Here is a 22430-nt window from a genome sequence, read left to right as displayed (position 1 = left end):
TAACAAACGAATCACACTCTTTCATAGAAGCTTCCTCCAATTCTTATAAGCTCCGTCTCTTTTATATAAGCCCTCTTCCTTTCAGATGAGCCTGCTCCTCTTTATACAAGCCCTCATTGTTCCATCCACGCCCTCTCCCGTCAAGTTATTAAGCACAATGTCTTTCACTTAAGCCCTCTTCGTTTCCTATAAACCCTTCCCATTTATTTAAACCCAGTTCCTTTTCAAGTAAGTCCCTCCCTTTCATATAAGCCCCTTTCCCTTACATATAATTTTCTTCTTTTCATATAAGCTCCCCCTTTCATGTAGCCCCATCCTTTTCGTATAAACCTCCCTTCCTCTCATATACTGTAAGTTCTTTCCCTCCCCTTCCTTTCATATAAGCCCTAATAACTTCCTTTTTATGTAAAACCATTCTTTCAAATAGGGGTTTTCCTTTTCATACAATCCCCATCCCCTGCCGTTCATAAATCCCCCCCCCCCTTCCCAAGCCATCCTTCATTTCAAGGTAGTAAAGAGACATAATAAGGGCATTTTGAGTACTATTCTTACCAAGTGATGTTACCCTTGAATATTACGCACTACAGTAATACACCACTTTAACCATGCAGTACGATTATGTTTTAAATATATTATTATTGTTGTGTCCAAAGATTTATGTTTTGCTCAAGAGAGACTTTTGGAACTGGACTCCTTTCATTGTTGTTCTTACTTTCTCTGTAGACGGATATTCTTCAGCTAAGGAGAAATTTTGTGAAATGTAGGAGCTACAAATAGTCTTTCGTAACCTTTTGTTATATGTAGGGCGCTTTACTTCGTCCCTGAGAATCAAGAATGAAACATAAATTACTGTATCAGGTTTCAGGGGTTTTATGGCGCACAATACCTTCATTTATTCTCATCTTGACATTCTTCATTGCCACAGCTCTGGTATTCCACTGCAACTAAAATGAATTTTATGAAGCTCAAAGTAAGTCAAAGTCTTTAACACTGCCTCCTTTGATTCTCTCATGATCAGGACACATCTTGTATTCTGTTCTAGTAGACGCAGACAGGTTTACATAGCTGACAGTGGGTCACAGAGAGTTGAAAATACACACGTATTTTCTGTAATATTGATGTAATTAGAGGCTGGAAGTCTTCAAAAAATCTAATTCGTTCACTTTGAGATGCATGAGCATATATTGGGTTGAGAAGATTTGAAGTCGTGGATTAAAAAAAAAAAAAAAAAAAAAAAAAAAAAAAAAAGGAAGGATATTACTGCTCCAGAGATGACCGGAAGTGTTCTTGACGGATTAGCTCTGGTCATGGATGGACGGGTGTTGCATGCCCTCCTTAATGGAAGAACATACAGTCAGAGTTTAGAAGAACAGTTGCTGGTATAAAAGCGTAGGTAATGACAGAGTGATATAACACTACGATGTAAACAAAGTGACCAAAGGGAATCTTTTATTCATAGAGATATTAATTAGACGAAATGCCTTTTGACTCCATCCATTTAAATAAACAAGCTGTGCTCCACAGTGGGAAGAATGAAACTCATGCAGGCTCCGCAGCTGAGCAGGATTGAACAAAGCAGGGAAGCAGCACAGCATGTCTGACCTCTGAGATCATTTAGAAAAAGAGATACTGCAGTCTTCACAAGAATGAGCGTGAAGAAAACAAGGCATCCAAGTATAATGGGTGACGAGTAAGGTCTTACCAAGAGTAATCATCATCATCATCATCTTTCTGATCCTTTTCCCGTGGAAGAAGTGGGACGACTGTAATTAGTACATTTAGACAGCAAAAATATATATTTCCTCTCCAGTTTCTCTTGATAAAATTCACTCAAATCTAACCTAATGCCCTTACTCAAGTCACCTCTAACCCAGAGTTAATTGTGGACTCAAGCTCACTCTGCTTCATTAAAGGAAGATGCAGGACTCCCAGGGGATTAATACTCATTATGCATACTTCCCAGTGGAGAGAGGAGGCAAGGAGGTGGGTGGGAGTTTGCAGAATTTGGGGAAAGAGAGGGGATGAGGCGGAGAGAACGGGGAGGGAGGAATAAGATAAGAAGGAGGAAGTGAAGTGAATTGGAGGGTTTGAAGTGTTGGAAAAGGTAAAGACAGTGGTGAAGGACATGTGGGGGGGTTCTGGATAGGAGATAAAAAGAAAAGAAGATGGAGAAGTGGGAGGGTTACTAGGAAAGGATAGGAAGGAGTACTGGTGGTTAGGATGGCTGTGAGGTGAGGTGAGCTGAATGGGAGATTAGAAGGGTTGAGAGGTGTAAAAGAAGGAACGGAGCGGATGGAATTAAATAGAGATTGTTGAATCAGACTGTCTAAAGATTGCAAGAACATATTATCAGAGACGTCCTCCGGCTGAAGTGGATAAGAGAACTGAGGAAGCAGGGGGTGGTACCGGGGAGATGGATGGGAGGTGATGAGAGGTATAGAAGGGAGATGGGAAGGATGAAAAGGATGAAGAGGAAGGAAAGGGGGATGGTTTTAACTCCTTTAGGCCAAGGACCTCTCTCTCTCTCTCTCTCTCTCTCTCTCTCTCTCACACACACACACACACACACACACACACACACACACACACACACACACACACACACACACACACACACACACACACACACACACACACACACACACACACACACACACACACACACACACACACACACACACACACACACACACACACACACACACACACACACACACACACACACACACACACACACACACACACACACAAGACCTCTCAAATGAAACACCCATTTCAGGCATAATCCTGCGCCTGTTTAAAACAATTCTCCTCGCTGGCTAAATTAATAATCATAATTTCCTCCTCCTTTCATTTTACATTCCTCTAAATGCTACGATTACTTTTCTTAGACATTTTTATTTTTTTTTACGTTCTTGTCACTGGTAGACAAATGAATTAAGATGAGCAGAGACTTTTCCGAAGAATTGGATGTAACCTTACTGAACTCCTTCATTAACAAAGGGATGTTGTCAGATATCAATAAAACCTTCAGGGGACAGCAAGGTTAAATAAAAAAAAAGACGTCATCATACTAATTAGGTTACAACATAAATAAAATTCATAAATATACTCGTAGATAGATAGCATTAGATATAGATATATAAAGACAGACAGACAGTCACAGATAGATAAAAATAGACAGATATAATAGGTGGATGGATAAGGATGTACAGATAGGTATAGATATAAAATGTATGACGCAGATAATTATACATATAGATATTGCCATTATCAACCCACTCACTCACAGGGCGCCCTCCTAGTCGTCATAAAATCGTACGACAGCAGCAACAAGAAAAAAAAATGTCACCGTTACTGAGAGCGTTAAGACACTTCTCCACGCCTCCAAATTTAATAGCCAACATTTCTCCCTCTTCCCATGTTCTATTCCATTAACTATGATTATTATATTAAGCACCGTCTAAAACCTCTCACCATAACCTTTAACCACCTTTAATCCCCGATAAATGCATTGCCTTTGGGATTGATGTGATCTGCGGGCTAGAAAAAATAAATACATGCCTCTAGGATAATATGCTTTGTAGACCAGGGAAAAATACTATAACGTCGCTGTGAAGAGGTTGAGTAAGGGTAACTTTACCAGCCTTGAAATTCTAAGATAAAGCTGAATATAATCGTCTGGAGTCAGAATGAAACAGAAAATATGATATCTGATTATAGGGATAAATAGACTAGGAAATATTCTTGTAAAATTCCAAATTCATCTGATTTTCTAAAGACTTAGAGTAGCCCCCTAACCACGACCTCCCTGACCCACAACCTCCCTCCATCTTCTAGTTCCCCCCTTCCATCTTGCAATTCCCATTTCCCTCACCCTTAACTCCCTTCCATGTTCCAACCCCCTCTCGCTCACTTACACAGCATCTTTTCTTTCTGTTTATACATTCTATTTGGCATTTCTATTAAGCATACTTTACCCAGTTGATTGTTTCTCATCTTACATGTTTTTTTATTGGCTTAGAAATGACCTAATCTACGTTTCATAATAATTATATGTTTACAGTTATTTATTTAATCATTCATTCATTAATTCATTTATTCAGAGTAAGTTCGTCTCTTAGCTGGCCAAGTTCACACTATTAACTTCTGCAGCTCGAGGAAGTGATGGATTTTTGTGGTGGTGCTGTGGATGTGCTGGAAAACATAAGAAGTACTTTGAGATGGCTCGCCCATGTGCAGAAAATGGATATTAAAAGTTTGACTAGATGTGTGTGTGTGTGTGTGTGTGTGTGTGTGTGTGTGTGGTGTGTGTGTGTGTGTGGTGTGTGTGTGTGTGTGTGTGTGTGTGTGTGTGTGTAGATGTGGGTGTGTGTAAGGTGGATGACGGTAGAGGGAGGGGGAGGCCGGGGATGAGATCGGGGAATTCGGAAGAGATGTATACGAAGGAAGGTGAGGAGAGATGGATAGATGGCAGCTTGGTGGCCGAGGAAGGGATGACATGGAGGAAACTCACTTGTGGCCATCCCTTGCTGGGATTAAGGCGTCTGGCTATAGAAAGAGAACTTAAGTACGTCATTTATATTTTATTCTCTCCACCTACAGATTATTTCATTCCAGTTTAGGGGGGACGTTTGGCAGGAAAGGGATTAGTTAAGGCTGTATCTAACCCTTCCAGCTCAAAATATCTCTCCTAACCAGAATAAATTGCCCGGAGTGAGAATGAGCTCAAAAGGACGTCGCTCGTATTCACGGCGTTTTCGTCACTAACAAAAGGCTTTACTGAAGCTGAAAAAGAATAGTGTTTTAGCAGCAAGAATGAACTAAAAAAAAAAAAAAAGTGGGAGTACCGAAGGGGTTATTGTTCCTTTCAAGAATTTACTATAGAATAAAAAGTCTCAGTAGTGAAGCGGTTAACGTTCCTTCCTGCTGTGCGAAGCGGCGTACAGAGTGGAGTGTTGTCTACCTGGCGGGCGGGGGTCGTAGTGGGAAGTGGATGCGACGTTTATGATGGAAACTACCCTTCCTTCAATCTCTTCTTCTCTGCCTATCTCGCCACCTCTCATCTCTCGTCCACTGTCTTTCTCTCTACTGCCATAACCCTTCTCTCTCTCTCTCTCTCTCTCTCTCTCTCTCTCAAGACCCCAAGGAACCCCTGGGGCAGGCAGTCTGATTCTGGCGAAACTCGTCCATACTCCATTACTCCTCTCAGGGCTAGACAGATCTCAACTATTTACCCGTCCCCGCCCCTCGGGTATTGTTTTTACTCGGGTTGTCTGTCTGTCTGTTTGTTTGTCTGTCTGTCCTTCCGTTAACAACTTTACGCGAACACTACTGGTGCTATTTTGGCTAAAATTACAGGGAAGATGGGAGTCATTCTGATCACCTGATTAAATTTTGGGCCAAATTTGGTCACGGCCCAGGCTGTAGGCCCCTCAAAATGTAAAAACACGGGGACGAGTAATAATCGTTTTTTCACAATAACTCATTTCAAATTCATCATATCGACATGAAATCAAAACCTAAAGGTGCATCTTTCGAATCTCCATCCTATAACATGCCTCATTACATCAGGGGGGTCACCCCCCACTTAGCGGTAGGGGGAGCCAATGCAATGGTGGGTAGGGCCTAAAATTTCAAATGGGCATAAAATGGTCAGTTTTCACCCAATTTACTCCAGATTTGATATGTGACAACTTTGACTAGATATCCTGTTGTATTTATACGTCAGAAGTAAAATGACTGCCGAGGACGGGTTTGCTTTGCCTTGACACTGCTCCTTATTAATTCTTGCTTTTGCAAAACGATTTTAATCCGCACAAGAACTTACATTCTTGCTTCTGTCAAATGATTATATGCAGTATAGGATCCAAGTTCTTACATTCTCGCGTGTCTGTCTAAAATTTAGGTTCCACGAGCTATCCAGCCTCTCCTCTGGTCATGTGACTGCAAAGGTTTGATAGAGAAACATATAAAGTGGAAACACAGAGGCATGGGCAAGGGAGAGCAAGTAAAACCAAGTATATGGCCTAAAACAGTGCCTAATAATAAACTCTGCAAGATTTCCAGCCCTGCTTCTTGTCACTTATTTCACGTTTTAGAAACAGAAACATAAATAAGAGCAAAGAAACAGGTCTGAGCAGGGTAGACCAAGTTGATTCTAAGATACTTCCAATAAACTATGAAAAAAGTAGGAGTCCACAAGACGTCAAGACCTACTTCTAATGCCCTTCACAGATTTTGACATAAAAATGAACAGGAGAAAAACACAGCTATGAACAGGGCAGATCAAGTACCGTAAAATTAAATATATAATCTGGAAATTGTGCCTAAAACAAAGGTTCCCCGTAATGTCCATCCTCTCCTGTCATTCTGCAGGTCATGTAACAGATTTATATTCAGTAATAAATAGCAGACCATTAATATATACCAAGACAGAGTGCATGAAGGGGAAGCGTTTATATCACCTTAGAACAGGAAGAGGAATCTGAAAGTTAATGTAAACAAGAGTAAAGTTATGGTGTTTGAGAGGAATGAAGTCACAGAATGTACAGTGAGGTTGGATGGTGAGGATATGGAAAATGTGACTGCATTCAAGTACTTGGGTAGTGTGATGAGTAAGGATGGAACTTTGGGGGATAAAGTGCGTGAAAGGGTACAGCAGGGAAGGAAGGTTGTTGGTTCACTGAAAGTAGTGATGAGAAATAGGGAGGTGAGTATGGAAGGTAAGAAGTCACTGCATGATAGTATTGTGATCCCTACCCTGTCGTATGGAAGCGAGGCGTGGACCTTGCAAGAGGGGAACAAGTCAAGAGAGAGAGCAGAGGAATTGAGTTACCTGAGAGTAGCATGTGGAGTGACATGGAAGGACAGGTTGACGAATGAAGAAGTGAAAGAACGTTGTGGGGTGGATGTGGATGTGGTTGAGAAGATTAGGAGCAATACACTGAGGTGGTTTGGACATGTGGAGAGAATGGAGAATGAAAGACTGACTAAGAGGGTGTACATAGGTGTGATGGAGGGAGGGAGAGGGAGGGGTAGACCGAGGATGAGGTGGAGGGATGGAGTTGAGAGGTATATCAGGGAGAGGGGAGTGAGTTGGGGGAAGGGTAGTCAAATGGTGGGTGACAGAGCGACTTGGAGGCGTTTTGTGTGCGGCCACCCTTTGCGGGATTAGGGCGTCGGGCTATAGATAGATAGACAGAACAGGATGGAATATAAAGGTTCCTCGTAATGCCCAGACCCGCCTTACTTCAGAATCGAAAGTATGAGTTCCAGGTAATGTCTAGCCCTAAGCTCGTCATGCATTCAAAGGTTTGGAAGCAGTGCTATTAATGGGAGAAAATCACTGAACAGCAGGAGCAGCGATGTTTGGATAAAAGCACAGGCATGAATGGGGTTAGGCCAAATAGAATTTAATGGACCTAAAAAGTGACTTTGAAAAAAAAAAAAAAAAGCCACCTAACATCCAGCCCCACCTCTCTTGATGCAGTTTACAGGCCTACTGCAGATACAGAATCATAAATATGAGATAAGAAACACAAGCTAAGGATACGTACACAAGGCAGAACTAAATATGCCCAAATCAGTGCTTAAATAAAACAGTCCAAGCAGTCCACCGCTACTCTCGTTGTACACGTCACTGCTTTAGATACAGTAAAATAAAAGGTAATAATAAGCATAAGTTAGGGCATAGTAAACGAAACAGAACTTGTAAGTGCCATCTAACACCCGACTCCTTCTGTCTTAATGTGGTTCGCCGCGTTTGCTGTTTCAGATAAGGTAAAAACAGGAGAATTACAGCAATAAGGAAAACGGTGGGGCGTACGATATAGAATCCCCAAATGTGCGCTATGGCCCTCCTCCTCTGCTCCTCGTCTTGTACATAATCCATGACACATATTTCGTACTTATTATAAAGATAAACTGAGTACAAGGGAAGGATGTGGTGGACGGGGGGCAGATCGCCACAGACCCCTTCGACGGTCCTGAATGGGTCGGAAAGCAAGGAACGAAGAAGAGGGACCCGTCGGCCCCAGACGTCCAGGGTCCAGGCCGAGGGTGCACTGTAAATAGTTTTAATGTGGGATGTCATGATTTGTGTCTCCTCCGCCACCCTGGACTCCCATATGCTGATACCCACTCCTAACAGACTTCCCATGGCCACAATGAGTAGATACCGAATTACTTCTGCTAAGAGTACCTGCATTTTTAGTACTTTTTTTACAATTATCCGTACAGAAAATTAAAGACAACTATGTCAAATTACTACTGAGAGCAAAATATTCTGGACAAATCAGCACATAACAAGATAATACAATAATACAGCTATAACAACTGGCGTGACTGCGATTACGGGTTCCTCGTAATAAACAAACTTTTTCTCCGTCTTCTAATAATAACTTCCTAATAGTTATCGTGGAACTCAGTTATCTTTAGGTCCAAGCAAAGTACGCATCATCATCATCATCACCATCATCATCATCATCATCATCATCATCATCATTAATGGAAAGGGAATGGGTGCTCGAGAGTGGAATGGGGAGGATGTGGATGAGGTGGAGTGGACGGGGAAGGGCGTACGTGCGTGGAGAGAGATGGAGGAGTATGTGTGGGTGAAGTGGAAAGGAGAAGGGTTTTGGTGCATAGGGGTGGGAGAGGGAGAAGCTGAGTGACAGCAGAGGGAGGTACAAGGTGTGGTTGAGTGAGGGTAGAGGGGGAAGGGTGTGAATGAGTGGGGGTGGAAGGGAAAAGGTGTGGGTGAGTGGTGGGGAAGAGAGGTGTGGGTGAGTGGAAGGGATCAAGGGGAAGAGTATGGGTTCATGCAGTGGGCGGGAAAGGGTGAAGATGTGTGGGTTGGGTAGGGTGTGGGTGAGCGAAGGGGGACAGGAGAGGGTGTGGGCGGGTGTAATGGACGTGAAAGTGTGTTTGTGTGTGTGTGTGTGTGGTGGACAAGGAAGGGTGTGGGTGAGTATATGGGGACAGGGAAGTGTGTGGGTGAATGTTGTGGACGGGAAAGGATGTAGATGTGTGGGGAGGAGAGGGAAGGCTGTGGGTGAGTGTAGTGAGGCAGCGGGAAGGGTATAGGTGAATGAGGTGGATAGGGAAAGAGGTGGGTGAATGGAGTGGGGGCAGCGGGAAGGGTGTGGATGTGTGGTGTGAGACAGGATGAAGGGCCTGAATGAATGTGGGGGGAAAATGGGAAGGATGTGGATGAGTTACGGGTCTGAAAGATGAAAGCATGTAATAGTAAAGATCCTGTGCTGAATAAAATCGTCTGACAGAAGAAAGAATGTAATAGTAAAGATCCTAGGCAGAATAAAATCGTCTGAGAAAAATGTAATAGTAAAGACCTTGTGTTGAATAAAATCGTATGACAAGAAAGAATGTAATAGTAAAGATCCTGTGCTTAATTAAATCGTCAGACAGAAGCAAGCGTGGAATGGTAAAGATCCTGTGCTGAATAAAATCGTCTGATAGAAGAAAGAATGCAATAGTAAAGATTCTAGGCAGAAAAAATTGTCTGACGAAAATGTGATAGTAAAGACTCTGTGCTGAATGAAATCGTCTAAGAGTGTGATAGTAAAGACCCTGTGCTGAATAAAATCGTCAGACAGAACCAGGAGTGTAATAGTAAAGATCCTGTGCTGAACAAAATAGTCTGACAGAACCAGAAGTGTAATAGTAAAGATCCTGTGCTGAACAAAATCGTCAGACAGAACCAGGAGTGTAATAGTAAAGATCCTGTGCTGAACAAAATAGTCTGACAGAACCAGGAGTGTAATAGTAAAGATCCTGTGCTGAACAAAATAGTCTGACAGAACCAGGAGTGTAATAGTAAAGATCCTGTGCTGAACAAAATCGTCAGACAGAACCAGGAGTGTAATAGTTAAGATCCTGTGCTGAACAAAATCGCCTGAAAAGTACGAATGTAATAGTCAAGATCATGTGCCTAATATAATCGTCTGACAGTACTGTAGCAAGAATGTAATAGTAAAGATCTTTTACTGAATAAAATCGTCTGAAAAGCACTAATATAACAGTCAAGATCCTGTGCTGAATAAAATCGTCTGACAAGCAAGAGTGTAATAGTAAATATCCTGTGCTGAATAAAACCGTCTGACAGAAGCAAGAGTGTAATAGTAAAGATCCTGTGCTGAATAAAATCGTCTGACAGAAGCAAGAGTGTAATAGTAAAGATCCTGTGCTGAATAAAATCGTCTGACAGAAGCAAGAGTGTAATAGTAAAGATCCTGTGCTGAATAAAATCGTCTGACAGAAGCAAGAGTGTAATAGTAAAGATCCTGTGCTGAATAAAATCGTCTGACAGAAGCAAGAGTGTAACAGTAAAGATCCTGTGCTGAATAAAATCGTCTGACAGAAGCAAGAGTGTAATAGTAAAGATCCTGTGCTGAATAAAATCGTCTGACAGAAGCAAGAGTGTAATAGTAAAGATCCTGTGCTGAATAAAATCGTCTGACAGAAGCAAGAGTGTAATAGTAAAGATCCTGTGCTGAATAAAATCGTCTGACAGAAGCAAGAGTGTAATAGTAAAGATCCTGTGCTGAATAAAATCGTCTGACAGAAGCAAGAGAGTAGTAGCTAAGATCACTGTCGTCCTGAAAGGGTTGCTGGACACTATATTTTAACTGGTGCAGGATGGGAAGACACTCCAGGGTTAGAGGAAATCGTGTCACGGTAGCAAGAGTAAAACAGTAAATATTTCCCACATCTAACAGACAAAAATGTTTCTGAGTTGGAAGGATGGGGTGGAGAGATAAAGGTGACAGAAGGGTGAGTTGGAGGAAGGGCAGCCTTATGGCAAAGGACAGTCTTTCTCACACATACCAGACAGAATGTTTAAGAGTTGGAGGCATGGGGAGGAGAGATATAGGAGGGGGGGGGGTGACCTGACATGAGGGCAGCCTAGTGGCGGAGGACAGGGTGACATGTAGGCGATTTGGTTGTGGTCACCCCTTACGAGGTTACGGAATCTGGCTATAGATAGACATACAGGCAGGTAGATCGAGAGAGAGAGATAGAAAAATAGTTTGAACCCGACAGACCCGGAAAGCTCTCCTAGACCGAATAAAATCATCAGACGGTAACAAGAATATAATAGTTAGGATTTCTGACATCATAGAGAAAAAATAAGATTTCTAACATCATACAGAATGAATTACTTTAGACTGGAAGGGATGCCCGGCATTACCCATATAGAAAATTACCGAATATACTATAGCTGTGCACACCGGCGTAGCCCGAGAACCCCTTAGAGTGGGCGGACCCCTGGGATCAAATCCTGTCTAATACCTGCCTTCGGTTGAGGTCTACCTTTGTACAAAATTTTGCTTTAATCATCATCATCATCATCATCATCAATCATCATCATCATCAACAATCATCATCATCATCATCATCATCATCAATCATTATCATCATCATCCTGCCACTTTTTCCCATACGCAGGTGAGGTGAGGTAGAGGCCAGAAAGTAATCAGTAGTAAAGACTGTGACAGTGGGAGATTGGGATAACTGATCAACAGCATACGTAATGAAATGAACCACACACCCATTCATTCACCATTCCAGCCCCCGGAATCCTGGTTCAGCCAACAAGTACAGTCATTCTTAAAAGAATTAGTACCTTGCCAGCCAACCCCTCCGCATTTCGTGTGGTAACACTGTAACCTTTACAACTTCAGGTGATTCAAGTTGGGCTTTGAGATACTATGCCTGAGTGAACGCCAATTCGAATTTAGTTTCACTTCCTGATGAATTAATGTAGCTATGTCGTGTGCGAAAATGCTCTTCATAATAATGCTTTGTATATTAAATAATTGCATTATAGCGCAAGAGGCAAATCCTTTGACCTCAGTATATAATATAATGTTGAACGCTTTCATAATGTAGCTTTTATCATTCACATTAAACCATGATGGGTGGATGCAGAAAAACAATTGCGTTGTCGTATCTACCACTGATTTCCAGCTATTCCCCATACGATTCAAAGCATTCCGTTGAAGTGATTTTTATAACTTTCACCCAGTAGCCTAACCTGTGACGTTACGCAAAAATATTTAATGTCACATTTCCGGCTTGGAGTTGCTATGTCGGTATACTTGCCGGAAAGACCAGTAATTAATCTCGTACTGACCCGCACATCATACACATCTTGAGGCTAAAGAAAAAAGGTCATTCACATGAGGCTGCTTAATTTTAAAGGAGGCATGTCTGCATGATGTGTAATTTCGGGGTAGGCTACAACGCTATGGTGAAATAGAGGTACCTCTTTGACATTATAATAGTTTCATTGTGTTGATTTTTGTAAATTAACTGTGATCTCGGTGACCTCGGCAGAAGAAAAATGTTCTTTGATGCATAATCTGCATCCGAGTTTATGACATATTACTGGATAAAATATATTACCGTGGGACTGATATCGTTATAACTAAAACAACATTTTACTGCCAACATAAAGATGAAAGTTATTCTTCTGTTAGGCTAAGAGTTTCAGATCACTTCTGTAAAAATACTACATTACGTTACTCGTGACATTTTCGCAGAATATGAATGCCTGCATTATCGTTTGTTTATTGATTTTTATCCCTACCTTTATGATTAGGTATTTCATGTATCTCCAGAAAAATACAGTGACACAGAAATGTTTAACTACATCAGTGTTACGTTTTTGTGCAATAAGTTTTAGATAATGCATCCTCTGAATATCTTACACGAAATTTTAGCATTTCATTGTTGGCAGTATAGTGATCATGCAGTACAAGAAGAATTTTTACAGTAGTTAGGATACAACTGTACTAGTTGTATTGTAATGCAAATACTCCCTTTCTCATCCCAATCCCCGAATTTCGTAAATTATGCTTGTCCTTCACGATTTACTATTTTCTTAATGTCCGATAACTGTGAAGATAACACCACTGAATTCCAAGGGTGCAATCTCCTTTGTGGACTGTGATCCCAAAGCTTGAAGCTCAGGAGCTGAGTTTGTCTGCCCAGATTAGTATCCATTTCAGTAAGTCTCTGTAGCCTACCACATACTTGTGAGTGAGAGGATGTGTCAGTGCCAGAGAAAACGCTAGCTTGTCCACATCACAACATATACGTGGATGGAAGGGACGTGTCACTGCCAGTGCGAACGCTAGCTTGGCCACGTCTCCACCACATACTGTATGCGTGGGCTGAGGAGATGTGTCAGTGCCAGTGCGAACGGTAGTCTGGCCACATCTCTACTACATATGCGTGGACAGCTAACCTGACCACATGACTACCACATATGCATGGGTGAAAGGACGTGTCAGTGTTAATCACATGCTAATCTGGCCATGTCTGTGCCACATATGCATAGATGAGGGAAAGTGATAGTGCCTGATTACTCATTTACCTGGTCACATCTCTGTCACATACAAGTTCATGGGTTACCGTAGTGGTGCACATGAGAATTTCAGATGGCTTAAGCTCAAAAGGACGGAAGACATATTCGTGTGGTGGTTCAGTTTTCCTTTTGTTCTACTTTTGGTAGCAATAGGCCCTGTAGGTTACCCTTGAGTGCAAGTTTACGCGCGCACACACACACACACACACACACACACACACACACACACACACACACACACACAATTGTAGTATAATACATAGGAAAGATCGCAGCACTGTTTTCCTCCCTATGTATTTCCCAAATTACACCGCTTGAACTTAACCAAGGCAAATTGTATTAGTATAACACAAAAGGGAATTATCAAGAGTAGCTGGCATACTAATTCTCAAAGAAAAGGGCGCTCCGAGGTTTGACATGCCACTAAAAATACGGACCAGAGTACGATGTGTTAAATGGGGATGATGTAAATGTAAACTTTTTCTAATCTTTTCGTTACTGGAAGTCGCTCAGCCGACGGAAATCGTCCGGCTATGGCAAGAAAAAGAGTAAATATATCAGTGACATCACGGTACTGAAGCATATAAAATATGCACAAAAATGTAAAAAAATATATAAATAAATATTTAACTGAATTACATGACATTATTGCCTACCATTTTCATGTTTTTCCATGCCATTCATATTTCGTTTTCCTTTACCTCCGTGGCCTCCAAGGCTCCTCGTCCTTTTTTTCAATATTTATATCCCCGACCATTTTCTTGTGTAATCTCTCTCTCTCTCTCTCTCTCTCTCTCTCTCTCTCTCTCTCTCTCTCTCTCTCTCTCTCTCTAGCTCGGTTATACAGAGTTTATAGTTATTATCCAATATGATCATCATGGCATTTTTAACCGATTTGTGCAAAGTGCTCCTGTGTGAGCGATTTTGTGGGAAGGATACTAAGCGTGCCGCCCTCCACGTATCGGCTCATAGTCGCGAAGCTCATAGTTTCCTAACCCTTGATTCCCAACCCCCTTTTATTATTCTTTGAAAATGCATACTTCCTTCCTATATTTAGGACGCTGGGTATAAATTGGTTAAACCTATATATTATGTATTTGTCTCTTTATCATCACAACCACCACCACCATTATTCTTCAGTCATCCGTCATCCGTCATCAGTCATCCGCCATCCGTCATCAGTCATCCGCCGTCCGTCATCCGTCACCAGTCATCCGTCATCAGTCATCCGTCATCCGTTACCAGTCATCAGTCATCCGTCATCCGTCATCAGTCATCCGTTACCAGTCATCCGTCACCAGTCATCCGTCATCAGTCATCCGTCATCCATCATCAGTCATCCGTCATCGGTCTTCAGTCATCCGTCATCGGTCTTCAGTCATCCGTCATCAGTCATCCGCCATTTATCATCATTATCATCACCATCATTTTCATCATTTCTTTTTTTATGTTGTGTTTTTCCTTAAAATCATCTAACATGAACAGAAATATTTGGTCAAGTAGGTGATTCGCAGCCCATGTGTAAAGCTTAAGTTACAGAAGTGTTCAAAAATAAACTCCACTCCAACAGCCACCAAACTTGTGAGCCAAAGTCGCATCTTTTGGAGCGGAACCTGCCTCGTCAGTATTGATTATGAGCAGTGAGGCCTGACAAGTACTTAGGATGGATCGTAAAGCCCTCGGTAAATTGACGACTATTTTATACAATATTTCTTTTTCTAAGCAATATTATGTAGCTCAAGACAGACTTTTCGAACTGGAATGATTAAGAGCAGCCTCCATTGACCTTTTTCATTAACTTTTGTTTTTTACTTCTTGCTATTTACAGACAATTTTTAGACGCGAGAGCATCTCTGGGAGTGACCCTGTCCGTCTGTCGTTCACTTATGTTTTTTTTCTGATTCAAGATAATTCATTCCCGTAGATTTTATCGACGCTGCCCTTTACTGTCCTTAGGGTCCCTCATGTGTCTAGTACTTTTGTGTTTGTTATTCAGATTAGGGCATACTTCTGGAACTAAGAGTATTAGATGCGAGCCTCAGTACTCTCACTACTAATGCTTTGTTCTTCCTGCGTACGGAATAGTTTACTCAAACCAGGATAGATTTTTTCGACTTGAATCAGATATCTATCTGTCTATATACCCAGGCTGCTTCCCCCACGGAAGTGGAGGTAGCCGAGACAGGACGATACACTCCCCATTAACTCATCCATTCAAACACATTCATTCGCATCTTAGCCCCAAAGGGGAGAAGGGATAGATCCTCACCGCACCTAACAGCACAAGGGTCAACTGCGCAGTGCAATCAGTGACATCCGCAGCAGGGCCCGACAGCAGACCTGGTTTACCCCTGCCACATCATAATAGACCCATCCCCTTACCCGGACCTGACCTGACTACCTGATCAGACCAAATGCGGGAGAATATCCCCTCAGGGCTGCGTCATCATTTATTCATTCACAATTTCTCTCCATTTATTTCTGTCACGCACAGGCACTCTTCCTTGCTCAACAGACATCCTCTCGCATCCAGCGATCTCTTCACACAGTCCATTCATCCTATTCGTGGTCTCCCTCTCAGCCTTACACCTCTCACATCAGATCTAGTTATCTTTTTCACCAATCGCTCATTATCCATTCTCTCCATATGCCCAAACCATCACAACACCCTCTGCTCAACTCTACCAGCCATCTCCCGAAGAACTCCAGTTCTCCTTTCCACTTCATCATTTCGCACTCGATCCATACGCGTCACTCCACACATACTCCTCAGACACCTCATCTCCATTACATTCAAACTTTTCCTCTCTGCTACACGCATATTCAATGTTTCAGCCCCATATAAGTCAGTTGGTACCACAACACCCTCATACAGTCTTCTCTTTACATCCAGTCTAAGTGAACGACATCTAAACACTTTTTCATTCATCCCAGCACCTTACCTATTTCATTCATTCTAAACTTCACTTCTGCATCTGTTCTTCCATCCACAGCAACATGTGACCGTAAATATTTAAAACACTCTACCTCCTCAAGCAACTCACCATTCAAAACTATATTCATCCCCCTACCATCTACCAACCTCGTACACTTCATCACTTTACTCTTATTCTCATTTACTTTCAATTTCCTCCTTTCACACACCCTTCCAAACTCCTCTACCAACTGTCTCGATCTCTTCTCTGAATCAGCCACCAGAGCTGGATCATCTGCAAACAGCAGCTACTTCAGATTCCACTCTCCACCATTAACATTCACCAGACTCAGACCTCCACCTGAAACTCTTGCATTCACCTCCCTTACAACACCATCCATATAAATATTAAACAACCAAGGCGACATCACACATCCCTGTCGCACCCCACTCTCACGGGAAACCAATCATTCACAGCATTTCCCACTCTTACACATGCCCTACTATTTACATAAAAACTTTTCACCCCTTTTAGTAACTTACCATCAAGTCCATACATTCTTAAATTAGTTCACAAAGCCTCCCTACCAATTCTATCATACGCTTTTTCTAAATCCATGAATGCCCAAAACACATCCTTGTCTTTCGCTAAATACTTTTCACACACTTGTCTCACAGCAAACACCTGATCCGCACATCCCCTCCTTCTCCTAAAGCCACACTGCTCATACCAATCACTCCCTCTGTACCCTCTCTAACTCTCATAATTAACAATCTACCATACACCTTACCTACAACACTCAACAGACTTATACCTCTAAAGCTAGTACATTCATACTTATCACCCTTGCCTTTATACAACGGGACCACACAAGCACTTGCCCAATCAATTGGCACCATACTTTTCACAAAACACACATTAAAAAATCTTACTAACCAGTCAACAATAGTCACTCCACCACCCTTCAGGCATTCCACAGCACTGTAGCACCAGTCGAGCAGGGCAGTACTCCCGAGGTGGATGGAAAGCTGATGACAGGGAGTGCTGGAGCTCCCGTTTCATCAGCCCTCAGGACTAGTTCCTGACCATCCCCCTTTGCTGAACTTTTTCAGTGTCTCAGTTACACAGAGAGTAGGCCAGCATGCTCTCCAGTTCAAATTTATCTAACTATCTTCACCAAACTACATGCACAGTACACACTACACTTCCTATTCAAAATTACCAAAATGGCGTCGATTAATCAAGCCTCGGAGTCCCCAGGGGGGGGGACCATAAATGCCCCCGCCATCTGCCCCTCTCCCGGTGACGACTCGAGGTGCCTGGAACCACTGTCTGACTCTCTTCTTCATCATTTCTGCAACATTCGCGGCCTTTCATCTAACTTTCGCTCTGTTGAGCACCACCTCTCCTCCTCTAAACCTCAACTTTTTCTAACGGAGACTCAGCTGTCTGAGGCAACCGACAGCAAACCCTTTTCTGTATCCTCCTACTTTCTCTATACTCATTTCAAAGCCAAAGGTGGCTGTTGTGTATATATACGCAACGACTTATCTTGCTCTCGTGTTCCTGAACTTGATTCTTCTGAATTCTCCACACTCTGGCTTCGGCTTTCCTGTCATTCTCTGACTAAATATATCTGTGCTGTTTACTTATCCTCTAATTCTACTGACTATCAAAAATTCTTCGACTATCTTACTTCTACGATGGAACACATTCTGTCCATTTCTCCTTTCTCTGAAATCTCCATTCTTGGAGATTTCATTGTTCACCACCACCTTTGGCTCTCCTCTCCTTTCACGGATCCACCTGGTGAACAAGCCTACATCTTTTCTATCCTTAATGACCTAGAGCAGCTTGTACAGCACCCTACCCGTATCCCTGACCGCCTTGGAGAGAGCTCCAACATACTTGACCTCTTCCTCACAACTAATCCTTCTGCTTACTCTGTTAATCTTTTCTCTCCGTTGGGCTCCTCCGATCACAACCTTATTACCTTAACCTGTCCTATCACTCCGGTACGGCCTGTGGACCCTCCAGGGAAACGTCGTCTGTGGCATTTTGGAGCCGCGGACTGGGAGGTCCTCAGGCAGTACTTCTTTGATTTTCCCTGGAATGATTATTGCTTCCATGGCCGTGAGCCATCTGAGTGTGCCTTGCACATTACGGAGGTTATTCTCTCGGGCATGGGAGCATACATTCCTTTCTCATATCCTTTGACTAACGCAAGAAAGCCTTGGTTTAATCACGCTTGTTCTAATGCTGTCCGCAACAAGGAGAAGGCCTACAAAAGGTACCGGAGCCAACCCACCCCTGAATCACATCATCTTTACGTTTCTGCCCGGAATCGTGCTAAGTCTGTTCTTCGCTCTACTAAAAATAATTTCATCCATACTAAATGCTCTCAACTCTCCAACTCGAATTCTTCCCGCTCCTTCTGGCACCTTGCCAAAAATCTTTCTAACAACTTTACCTCATCATCCTTCCCTCCTCTTTTCTACTCTGATGGTTCTGTAGCTATTTCTTCTACTGATAAAGCAGATCTCTTCGCACAGACTTTCTCCTCCAATTCCACCTTAGACGATTCCAGTGCTGTTCCTCGATCACTTCCCCCCTCTGACTTCCTCATGGCTGACATTAAAATTTCTTCAGTTGATGTATTTTCTGCCATCATTGGCCTCAGTACTAACAAGGCATATGGGCCTGATGGGGTCCCTCCTGTTGTTCTCAAGAACTGTGCTTCTGTGCTTACACCCTGCCTAGGCAAACTCTTTCGCCTTTGTCTGTCAACTTGTACCTTTCCTTCTTGCTGGAAGTTTTCTCTCATTCAGCCAGTCCCAAAGAAGGGTGACCACTCCCAACCCTCCAACTATCGTCCAATTGCTTTAACGTCCTGTATTTCAAAAGTTTTCGAGTCAATTCTTAGTAGAAAAATTTTAAGGCATCTTTCCTATCACAACCTTCTTTCCGATCGTCAGTATGGGTTCCGTCAGGGACGCTCCACTGGCGATCTTCTCACCTACCTTTCAGACTCCTGGTCATCCTCCTTTCGGGACTTTGGCGAAAGCTTTGCCATTGCACTTGACATCTCAAAGGTTTTCGATTGAGTCTGGCATAAATCTTTAATTTCCAAACTGCCCTCCTACGGTTTCTATCCTTCTATCTGTGCCTTCATCGCTAGCTTCCTTTCTGGTCGTTCTATAGCCGCTGTTGTAGACGGCCATCGTTCTTCTCCTAGATCTATCAACAGTGGTGTTCCTCAGGGCTCTGTCCTATCACCAACTCTCTTCCTTTTATTCATCAATGATCTTCTAAGCTGTACATCTAACCCTATCCACTCATACGCTGATGACTCCACCCTTCACCTTTCCATTCGGTTCCCGCAACGCCCATCTCAACAGTTACTTCAACAAACAAGGGATGAGGCTATGGCACACCTAATGTCTGACTTGGCTCGTATCTCTGACTGGGGTAAAAATAATATGGTTGTCTTTAATGCATCTAAGACTCAGTTCTTACACCTTTCAACCGACAAAATTTTCCACAGGTATACCCATTAATGTTTAATAATATTCAACTTAATCCTGCATCATCCTTGAACATGCTTGGGGTTTCATTTACTCGGGACTTATCTTGGAAAGATCATATTACATCTCTTGTAAAATCTGCTTCCAAGAGATTGGGTGTGCTAAGCCATCTCCGCTCTTTCTTTACCCCTGCACAATTGTTGACTCTATACAGGGGTTTTATCGGCCCCTGTGTGGATTACAACTCTCATGTGTGGGGAGGCTCCCCACATACAGCTCTTCTCAATAGGGTGGAGTCAAAGGCTTTTCGTCTCATTAACTCTCCTCCTCTTACTGACTCCCTTCAACCTCTGTCTCTTCGCCGCACTGTTGCATCTTTATCTCTTTTCTATCGCTACTTTAATGGTCACTGCTCCTCTGAACTGTCTGCTTGCATTCCTCCACCTCTACGACGGATGCGTAGCACCCGTCTGGCAGCAAACTCTCATCCCTTTTCTGTCCAACTCTCTAATGCAAGAGTTAACCATTACTCCCAGTCTTTCATTTATGCAACAGGTCAGCTCTGGAACTGTCTCCCTCTGTCTGTATTTCCTGCTGCCTATGATCTCCAGTCTTTCAAACGCAGTGTGTCCAGGCTTCTCCAAATGATCGGATCTTGAATTTGGCTCTCTATTGTATTTTGTTTTTCTCTTGGAGGGAACTGTTACTGCGGGGTCATGGCCTTTGGTTCCTTCTTCCTTGCATTAAAAAAAAAAAAATACCTGCAGCTTTCCCTGTTTTCATCTCCTCTACTGCTTTCTCCACTTTCTCCTTCGTGATCAAAGAATAATTCAACTCTCCCAACACATTTATTCCTTGCACCCTTCCATCCGCCACAATCTCAGCCACCCTTTCCTCCTCTACATTTAACAATCTTTCAAAATACTCTGCCCATCTCTTTCTTACTGTATTCATCTCAATTAACATTCTTCCAGCCTCTGTTTTTACTCTCTCTTCCTTCCCAGACTCTCCCTTTCACACCCTTTTAACCTCCTTCCAGAACATTTTCTTATTCTGTTGAAAATTCTCAGTCAGCCGCCTACCCCACCTCTCATCTGCTGCCACTTTTGCATCACACACAGCCCTTCTCGCCCTATTCCTCTTTTTCCTTATACCTCTTATATGACACCTCATCCTTCCTCTGCAGCCACACTTCATATGCACGTCTCTTCTCAGCCACAGCCATACTTACTTCCTCGCACCACCATTCACTTCCTTTTCTTACACCACCACCCACACGTCTCACACCACGCACCTCTTTTGCATGTCCCACCACAACACTCTTAAACAACTGCCATTTCTCCTCCACACTGCCATTTTCCTGATCTTTCACTGCGTTCCATTCATCTTTCAATTTCTCCTGGTACTCTACCATTTTCTCTCTTTTATCCAACTCACTCACTTTCAAAACCTCCCTGCCACACATAACCCTCCTAGCCCTCACCCATCTCATACCTACTCTTAACTTTCCCTCCACCAAGTAGTGGTCAGACATACCTCCACCCTTCCCTCTCAGAATTCTCACATCCAACAATCTTCCTATTACATACCTAGGCACAACCACATAGTCCATCAATGCTTTATCAAGCCTTCATTAACCCCTTCACTTGTATGGCTTCACTCAAGTACACTACAATCGTTTAACGTTACGTAGAACAAAATGAAAAGATGCCCTCGTGTTGAAGCAGGTAAATATGTTGGGGATTATTTTGATTATTGGTATATTTTTACAGAAACCTTTTCAGGCCGTGAAATACCCACATGGTGTTCTGGTTAACGCCAGATAATATTAATGTGAGGAGAGACGCCTTGGGATTATGTGGTTGATATTTGCTTCGGTTATAAACCGTTTTCAGCTGTGCATGTAATGATGGAAGTACAGAGCAGCAATCTCGGAACTAACGTAAACTACGGAATGTTTCTGAACGTGTCACACACGTATTCCACCATCCGAATACCCATTGCACCTCTCGCCTAGAGGCTGTAGAGGGACGCCTTTCCGCTGCCAGGTTTTATAAACGTCTCTCAACTCCCTCCCTACTATCCGGTTCTATACACGTCCCTCAACTCCCTCCCTACTCCCCGAAAAGAAGCTGGTGAACTGCAGAAGGGAAACCAGCCTGGAGTCCACCGGGTTCATATTCAGATGAGCATGATGTCACACTAACAACAACAACAACAACAACAATCTCTCACCTACCCATTCCACCCCTCACCCACCCTCCCATCCAACCCCCTACTGCCTCGCCCTCAGCAGCTATAAGTCATTGTGGTAATGCGTGTGCCGGAGATTGCACCACTCTGTCCTCTCCACTTTACTGCCACACTGACCCTTACCCTCACCGCTGCGGAACACCCGCACTCTGTTCACTTTAGCTAGGCGTAGAAATGCCATCTTTCCATCTGAATGCTAACGCGTGACAAGATATTACATTAGAATATGGTGACAGTCACGAAGAGGTATTGTGGAAAGGCTATAGAGACGTAGCAGTCTCTGGCATTGAGCTACGGGTAATAGGTGGCAAAAGGACGAAAATCTTCGCCAAGTTAAAGACAGTA

The sequence above is a fragment of the Coenobita brevimanus genome, chromosome 80 (assembly GCF_032717465.1).
Source record: "Coenobita brevimanus isolate Jiangsu-jjx chromosome 80, ASM3271746v2, whole genome shotgun sequence".
NCBI classification, from domain to species: Eukaryota; Metazoa; Arthropoda; class Malacostraca; order Decapoda; family Coenobitidae; genus Coenobita; species Coenobita brevimanus.
This window is presented reverse-complemented; position numbering follows the sequence as displayed.